We start from the raw sequence: 9,958 nt of genomic DNA, 5'->3' as shown, positions 1-9,958 counted from the left end.
AAATACTGTTCCTCCAAAAGTCGTTGTTCTATAAAATGCTTGAATTTATGACAAATGCTTGCTAATTTATTATATTATTATTCCTCTTTTCCCCTGAAAATTTAAGTAATAAAATTGCCAATGTGTGATTTACCGTTAAATTCCTAAAAATCAGAAGCTGAACATTTGTCATAAATTTGCACGCTGAGATTTCTTCAAACAAGTTGTTCAAACTAAGAAGCTTCGATTTCACTTGTTACTACTATAGATAGTAGAATCTATAGATGAGCGAAAGCATGGCTGAGTCGATTTTTTTGCCCGTGCACATGCGCATATGACGTCACAGCCCTTAACGTTTCCATTGAAATCGTGACGTCATGCTCGTTTGGAGACACGTTTGACAGTTCGTTTGGAGACAGAGGATTTATCTTCGCTCATCTATATATTCCACTATCTATAGTTACTACGATGCACTCAATGTTAAAAGCATGCAGACATATTGTGAAATTAACAAAATTTGTTTGAAGAAATCCTAACGTGCAAATTTACGACAAATGTTCAGCTTCTGATTTTTAATAATTTAACGGTAATTGGCAAATTGGCAATTCTATTACTAAAATTTCCAGGGAAAAAAGACGAATAAAAAAAAAATAAATTAGCAATCATTTGTCATAAATTCAAGAATTTTGTAGAACAACGATTTTTGGGGGAAACAGTATTTTTATGCACTTAAAAGCTTGAAAATCACTTTAACATGGACAAAACGTGAACGGAACGCAATGTTCACAAGACTCAAATATCGGCGTTTCTGGGCTGACCGGTTGAATTTTTGATACTTTTTAAAAACATGAGGAGGTCTAAGTGGGGCCGTATGTGGATTTCTTAAACAATTCTTCCGAGTTTCAAGGTGAACTCTTTCGTAATTTCCATAGCAGAATTTAAAAAAATTGGTTTTCAAAAAAAAAACTTTCAAATATCCACCGGAAATTCTCCTAAATTTCCACGAAAAATTCATCTGAATTTCACTGGAATTTTTTTTCGATTAATAAAGAAAAATTCTTTCATTATTTCAAGTAAAATTCCTCTGTTTCCAACGTGAGGTTTTTTCGAAATTAAAAAACTGCTTACGAATTTTCACGAGGAATTCTTTTGATGTCTCACGTAATAATTTCCTGGAATCCACTGAAGATTTTTTACTTTTTCCTAGGGAAGTTGCTCCGAATTTCAACGAGAATATTTGTTCGAATTTCCACAGATTTCATCCGAAATGTTTATGATAATTTGATTGTAAATAATTGCATGACATGATATTTATTTAATACTTTTGCAAATCAATTTTATTTTCAAAAAAAAATCACAAAAATGGCATAACATTTTTTTGATTTGCGCAGTTTTGTAATCCGTTCGCGTGGGGGCCTCTTCTGGAGTGGCACATGGATGGGCGAGGGAGGCACCGTACGTCAGGTATTGCAGAAATGCTGCGAATACAACGTGCCCACACATCATCTATTTATTCTACTTCAACGCCACATATGATACAATCGATCGGGACCAGTTATGGCAGCTAATGCACGAAAACTGATTCCTGGATAAACTGATACGATTGATCAAGGCGTGATGTGCGTAGTTCGAGTTTCAGGGGCATTCTCGAGTCCCTTCGAAACGCGCAGAGGGTTACGGCAAGGCGATGGTCTTTCGTGTCTGCTATTCAACATCGCTTTGAAGAGAGCCATACGAAGGGTAGGGATTGACACGAGTGGTACGATTTTCACGAAGTCCGTCCAGTTATTAGGTTTCGCCGACAACATTGATATTATGGCACGTAACTTTGAGAAGATGGGGGAAGCCTAGACTGAAAAGCGAAGCTAAACTCATTGACACGTCGAAGAAGAAGTACATGATAGAAAGAGGCTCAAAAGAGGACAATGTAAGCCACGCACCACGAGTTTGTATTGGTGGTGACGAAATCCAGGTGGTTGATGAATTCGTCTACTTGGGCTCACTGGTGACCTCCGATGACAAAACCAGCAGAGAAATTCGGAGATGCATCATGGCAGGAAACCGTTCGTACTTTGGACTCCGCAAAACGCTTCGGTCGAATAGAGTTCGCCGCCGTACCAAACTGACTATCTATAAAACGCTTAGGGGCCTTTCTAGAATTACGTGACGCTGTAGGGGGAGGGAGGGAGTCAGGCCGAGCGTTCCAATCTATACAAAGAAATAAGCCTTCCATACAAAAAGTATTACGAGGGGAAGGGTAGGGGTCTAAATTTATCAAATTTAGCGTTATGTAATTTGTGAAAGAACCCTTATTAGACCGGTAGTTCTCTACGGACACGAGACCTGGACAATGCGTGTGGAGTACCAACGCGCACAGGAGGTTTTCGAAAGGAAAGCGCAGCGTAAAATATATGGTGGGGTGCAGATGACAGACGGTACGAGGAGGGGGCGAATGAACCACGAGTTGCATCAGCTGTTGGGAGAGTCATCCATCGTTCACACCGCGAAAATGGGAAAACTGCGGTGGGCCGGGCACGTATCCAGAATGTTGGACAGAAATCCGGTGGAAATGGATCTCAACAACGATCCGACGGAAACAAGAAGGCGACGTGCACAGCGGGCAAGGTGGATCGATCATAAGTGGAGGATGATTAGCGGATCTTCCGCAGACTGCGCAGTTGGCGACGTTCAGCCATGGACCGAGCTGAATGGAGAAGACTTTTACGCACTGCACAGGTTACTTCGGCCGTAGTCTGATAATAAATAAATAAATATTATCTTTCATGATAATTATTGTAATGTTAGCCACATCCAATTTCTTCAACAGGTGTGTTAAACACAAACCTTCCTTTAAAAAATCTGCTCTTTTATTTTTCACAATTTTTAACAATCGAATAAAATTCATTCAGTGAGTGAAACTAATAGATGGAAATTTAAGTTCTCTAAATGTCGTTTCGATCTGTCAAAATAATACACGCCGGAGCCACGCGGGGGCGTGCATTTGGCGTGCACTATTTTGTCAGATTGAAGTGACATTTCGAAAACTTCAATATCCATCTATTAGTTGCACTCACTGAATGACTTTTATTTAATTGTAAGAAATTGTAAAAAATAAAAGTGCAGATTTTTTGCCAAGTGTAGGAAATTTCTGCCTTCCTAAACATATGTACACCCAATATTTTTTACACGGTTGGTATTCTTTAATTTCCAGGGTCACCTGATTTTTCACAGTTTTTCAAATACCACCTGAATTTTCTTTGATTTTTTGTGAATTTTTTCATGGGATTAACTCATAGTTTCATTAACGCTAAACGTCTTAATCGACTAAAAACCACCCGTGTAAAAAAAGAACTGGGTGTATAATAGTTCTATTAATTCTGCCACAAAAAAGCTAACCATGCGATAAGATATAAACCTGGGAATATTAACAGATTTTCGATTATCCTTATGATTTGGAAAATCTGCATCTGCATATCCTATCAACACATTTTGGACCTTATGTTGTTGATACAGACATAGGGGCCCCATACACGCTCCGACATGTTGTACAACTTGCCCACAGACGGTCCGACTTTACTCCGACCGATCCAAATTTCTTGAGGGTTCTTTAACATGTCGGAGCGTGTATGGAGCACCTTATGCAGCGTACACACGGTACGCACACGTTCAATCAGTTTTACCAACATTAACTCCACCCCCTTGTTTAGTGAAGCATCCACCATGCTCGACCAACAGCGGCACGAACATTCAATTTATTCGGCCAAAAATACCACACACGAAGATCAACGTGCCAACATGAGCACCAACCTTCTACACTTTGATCTTAGCACTTAGGCCGAGAAGCGATGAGCACCAACCTTCAAACAATATATGAGAGTTTACTGTGCGACTTCACTACAAACGCTCAAACATGTTCGGCGAACCTTGATTCCGCCCGACAACTCAAGCCAAAATCAAACCGCTTTGATTGTTTCGATTTTTTCCGAGCCTGTGACAAGCGCAGTGTCATCATCATCCATGGACATATCCCGCTGTCATTATTGAAAAGCAATATGAAAAAAATATTTCGACAACGTTGTTTCATAAGGGCAAAAGTTGCAAACGTAAACATTGACTTCTTTTGCCGATTTCAGGAAGATTAGAGACTTCTGGCGGTATTTTCCATATAATAAACGGAGCGCCACTAGTTCCAAATGGTTGTAAGCTGGGGGCGGCTCTAGTTGCTGAGGAATTTGCAGGAAAAGGCATTGTTTACATTTGCGACATTCGCCCTTATGAACCAACAGTGTCGATTTGTGCCCGGGACATCATGGCTACGATCTGGCGATGGGCTAAACAATAGGATGTCATGTCAGTAGCCTGATTTTTTCCAACCGAGCCGCCAACTGTCGAATAGTTGTTCGAATAACTTCACACGCGGTCAAATAAAGCAGCAACCAAAGCATTTTCTTGGGGACGGAGTCAATATTGGTCCAGCGCCTTTTCGCGTATGTACGCTACATTGTCCATGTGTCCATTGTTCCACATAAATACCATAGTATTCGTTTTAGTCCGTTCCAGACATACGGCTCTGATATTTATTCAATGCACTATTGCATAAATATCAGGTCTTGTTGTTATAGCCAAATATTGTAAACAACGCAATAGTTCTTTATATGGGTATCGAGTCTCATTTCCATTGATTTTTACACACCTGCGCCTTTTTAACGCCATGCGCACGCTGAGTTGAAAAGACGCTACGTGGGCATCGAGCCTAATTCGCATCAAGACTCTTCAGTGTAACCAGTTTGAGAGATTTAAAAATAAATGTTGGACTATTTGAATCTCTTGTAACCGTTTTGATTCATATTTCGATCACCTAAGCACATTTTTCACATCGGAGGTCTCTATGGCACATGAAACCAAATATATTTATTTATAGATCATTAGTTTCCATTAGCTGGTAAAAGAATTAATAAATAGTATTCCTCCGACACAGTTTATTGTTTATACCGTAGATTTACAATAGTTTTTGTTGTTACATTAACATTTAATGATAATACGATTTTCACAATGGCTACACTGTTAGTATTTGAATGCTCATTTATCGAAAGGGCACCCGCGTCAGTTTGCAGACTGCAAGACATTTCAAAAATCTTAGTTTAATAAAAGAGAAAGGGTAACGTGTCTTGTGTACGAATTGTAAGTGCGCTATGTTTTTAGTTTTCCTTACTTATCATTTATACGTTTCCTTTTCATTGGATAGCCATTATGTATATCAATCTGCTAAACAAAAGGCTAAACATCACCGAACTATCAAAGCGCTCGAAACCGATTTCTGCCAAATGCGAGACCAAATGGGATATGATGACCAAAATAATTAAGAACCTAGAACTGAACACAGGGTCTCCTGTTCGCCATGCGTGGACATGCTAATCCGGAACTGGCGAGTTCAATTCTTGACTCCCTGGTTATAGTGTATCTATTGAGCTTGAAACACAATATGCATATTCATGCAATGGCAGGCATGAGCATGAGCATGAGCATTATGACCGCGCAATTCGTAGTTGGTACTGCGTGATTGACTGAACTTGCGAAATTCTACAGAGAACACTATGAATTTGGCTTGGGATTAGCTACCCATTCTCAATGTACACGTTTCGGGAGCTCAATTATTCAAAGTCGATAACCGCACTGGCCACGTCTTTACGGTGATATAGGAATAAAAGGACTGTTAGTCCGACTCTCGTTGCTACTAGAGACCGAGTATACCTCTGCATCTCCACGATTGTCTTGGGATAGGATATCGTTTTAGTTACAAAGGATAATTTATCTGGATTCACTTTGGTAAGCGATGCGACCTATGGGATGGGAAATAACACTAATACGAGTTAAAAGTTAAAACATGCACGCCCGGTGGCATATGAAAACTGAGGAGATTCGCGTTTTGGACGACCGCACGGAAGCGCAGCACTCTGTACTCACTTGCTCGATTGCTACATGCACATGAGCCACCGAACACAAGATAGATATTTTATTTCTTTTCCGGCGACTAAAACACGCACTGCACTTACTTGTTCTATGGCTGCTCTTATTACCGGCCGCGCAATGCAGAACATAATATTTCGGCAGATCGCGCGATCGTTCTGCTGTCCGAAACAAGAGAAATCACGCACTGAACTGATTATGGTATTGGAAAACGACTGGAAATAGTTTTTATGTAAAAATTTTGGCTATCTCAGTCTTTAAAACCATTAAACGATTAGCGTTTTACTCTACCCGACGTTTTGGCCATTGGATGTGGCCTTTTTCAAGGGAAAAGGCCACATCCAATGGCCAAAACGTCGGGCAGAGTAAATTTTAATGGTTTTAAAGACTGAGATAGCCAAAATTTTTACATGAACTGATTAACTTTATTACCAGCCGCGCAATGCAGAACACAATATTTCGGCAGATCGCGCGATCGCGCAATGACAGGCATAGAAAAACTAGCAATTATAAAAATGGGAAATGCAACAGGAAAACTAAGTTAAAAAGCAGAAACTGAATAGAAGATTTGAACACCCGCCAGTACCAGGCCAATACCTGGGACCCCAATACTAGATGGTAGAGTTTGAGCTGTTTCCCAGCCACCCTTGGTGGGTATTTTAAAAACCATTGGCTACAATCACAACAAGGTGCAGATAGCTTGCTCGGTATGCTGTATCATATTGGAGTAATTTCCGCAAAGAAGTTCGAATATAAGTAATTACTTTGTCAAATGTTGTCCGCCAACAATTCAAAATTGCTAGCAATCAATTTTTAATTTGAAATGGAAAAACAATTGTTCAACAATACATTTCATTGTTTAAATTAAAAAAAAACTATGACAATACAAAAACAATAGAAATTGTTGTTTTATGCTCCTAGGAACGTACCACAGTTACGCTTAAAAAAACGACAATGTCTCTGGTCAATGCATTTGATCTTTCTCACTCATGGATTCGGGAACACCAATCACGTTTTCCAGAACGTTCCAGAAAACGTGACTGTATTATCGAATCCATGAGTGGTGTTCTCGAAAAAATACACCGTGAACTCGTTAGCTCACGAATTCATGAACGCTTTTTTTTACGAAATTGCGAATATGTATAATGCCAACGCCACGTGGTCATTCGCATGCCCAAAATTATCCATGCCAAAATAGTGGAGCTCAAAAATTTAAAAAAAAATTAAATCCAATACAAATTAGCAGTCTGCAGATCATGCTTTCAGGAAGAGGATGAAAATTTCTAAAACAAAAACAAACGAACTCATTCAACTTTGTTTCTTCCGGTCTTATCAAAAAAGGTAATCAATAATACAGAAGTCCATCCTATTTGAAACAATTCGTATTTTCACTAGTCCAAGTTCATAAATAAATTGCCTTTTGCTTTCGGGTATGAATGAATTCTATTTGCCATCTTTCGCACATGTAACAGAATGTAGCTTTTGTTGCAGCATTTCGTACAATATCACATCGCAGCTGATTACATTGCAATCCTGCTAGTGGGGATATATGGAATGGATGGATTTGAAAAATTGAAAACATCCGCCCCGTTGCTACTCTGTCTGTGTATGCCCAAGTCTGACTACTCATATCAATGCTTGTTACATTTACGGATATCATGCAATGATACAGAAAGAATGCAATCCTTCCTGTCGATGGAGCCTTCTTCCGAATTCAAAGAAAAAGAGGCACCGATCATGATTCTGTTCATGTGTGAGGGGATGTGGTTTCTTAAAATATTTCATATTTACCAAAAGACGGTGTACAGGATTTTTAATTTTATAACCAATACTAGTAAATCCCAACTTTTGAATATTGTTTTCATTGGTTTTCAAACCTGTTTTAATTATAGCTTTGACTGTTCTTGCATAACTGTCTTTTCTAATGCACGAAAAAGGCATCATCGCCTCTATAAAAAGCAATATCGCATGCCCTTCCTCATGTAGGTTGTCCTCCTTACTTACTGGCAAGGGCGAAGTGTAATGCAACATGTTCAGTTTGGATTGGATTCCATGATTGGTTCGGGTGAATTGAACCAATCAGTGCATAAAAATTCCAAACTGAACTGACTGCTGACTGACGAGGTCATTGGGATAGCAGGATTGGATTTTTTGTACAATTGGATCAATTCGATGATTGACATGTAAGGATAGAGTTAGCTAAGCCATGTACATATTTTCAAGTGTGACACACTGTAGCAAAATTTCCGAAAACTAGTTTCTGTCGACCTATTGGATTTATCCACCGCGATAAAATCTTGTGTTTCGAGTATCTGTGACTAAATTTGCATCGAAACGAGTATATCGTGGACTGCGATCTGTATCTGCAGTAACTTTGATTTGCTGTTAATTTGCTGCAGACTTAATATTTTGACAATTCGTCATTTATTCTACGGCTTGGGTGTTTGATTGCTTGCCTTCGTGCTCGACATGGGAATCGGACTGTATGTAATCAAATATAGCTACCTGTTATGAGTATGTCCAACTAAAGTTCAAACGTACAGCAGTGAAATATCAACGTGTCATGTGGGCTATCGATTTCATAACAGCTCATGGTCTCATGTTGCACCCAGCGGTGTCGGCTAGTTGGATTAAATGATTCGGAGATTCCCGCTGGGAGTGACACAATTCTCACATCGAGAGCTGTCTTGATTACATTGAGTTGATATGTGGGACAGGGTCATTGATCATTCCGAGCATGTGTTTTGCCCTATGTTTTTGTAAAAATAGATCAACCAAATTTTGCCATACCAGATACATTATTAACGTTTAATTTTTCACAAGCTAAGACTAATAACCTACTTATTCAAAACAATTTGTTATCATGGTGTAATTAATTCTCTTTCTTTCGTTCCCACGATTAAAACTTTAAGATATGCCTTCCTTAAACTTATTCCCGTCGAAATACATCGTTTTCAAGGCTTAACAATGAAATACACTCAAATTAACGAAATCAACACCTTCCTAATCAAATCTGTTCACCGCAGAAAGGCAGGAACAGTTATTTAATATGACTTAAATCATATATCAATGATTTCTGATCGTATGACTGAAAAAGATTGTAACTAGGCTGCCAAAGGTACGTAGGCGTGGGTTTTAGGCTTCATAATGCTTAATGTCAAATGAGCCTACTAAATAATCACTAATCACATTGAACCTATATCGGTGAGGCTCAATTTAGCGAACACTTATTGTGGGTAGATCCGATGTGCGATCAATTTCTGCCACAGACGTAGCGTGAGTGAATGCATTTCGCTCCGTCTTTTAATTGCTTATCCCTCGAAAATCGTTGTCCACACGCACTGTTCGTAACCAACACGCTTTTTACATCTTGTCAGGCTTAAGTACCCACACGATCGATCGGAAAACGGTAGCAATCGCGTATTTGAACCCCGGCGCAAGCAAAGTAATAAATTGAATAAATGTTAATTTTCTTCCATGCCCGGGCAATCGATCGCGGCTTAACACGGTGAACATAACGGGATGTTAATTGATTTTTAATTAATCGTGAGAAGCCCTACGTGTCGATTGGCTCCACACTGCTGCTGGTGGACAATCAATATGGGCAGATTGAACGGTTGGCCCCGGGTAACCGGCATGGGAAGCTCGCTCAGTCCGTTCGCAGCCGGGTAGACCATTGACGACCGTCGTCATTGCCACCAGGTGCAGGGAGGTGAAAAATTGATAAATTTTATTGGATTTGCTCCAGCGGACAGAGCGGTAGCACGTGAGCCACGATAAAGTCACGTCGTCTATGGTAGGGGTTTCCAAATTTTATTTTATTTTGCATTCCAAAGAAGCTGTACTCAATTTATAAACCATCATGGAACAATACCATTCAGCGTTCAATACACACTGTATTGTGTATTGTAACTAATAATATTGACATCTAACATTTCGAAATTGATTTATTATTGCTTTCCCTCACCAAGCCGAAAAGCATTGAGGTAACAATTAGAAAAATATAATCATT

The sequence above is a fragment of the Armigeres subalbatus genome, chromosome 3 (genome assembly GCF_024139115.2).
Source record: "Armigeres subalbatus isolate Guangzhou_Male chromosome 3, GZ_Asu_2, whole genome shotgun sequence".
Classification (NCBI taxonomy): Eukaryota; Metazoa; Arthropoda; class Insecta; order Diptera; family Culicidae; genus Armigeres; species Armigeres subalbatus.
This window is presented reverse-complemented; position numbering follows the sequence as displayed.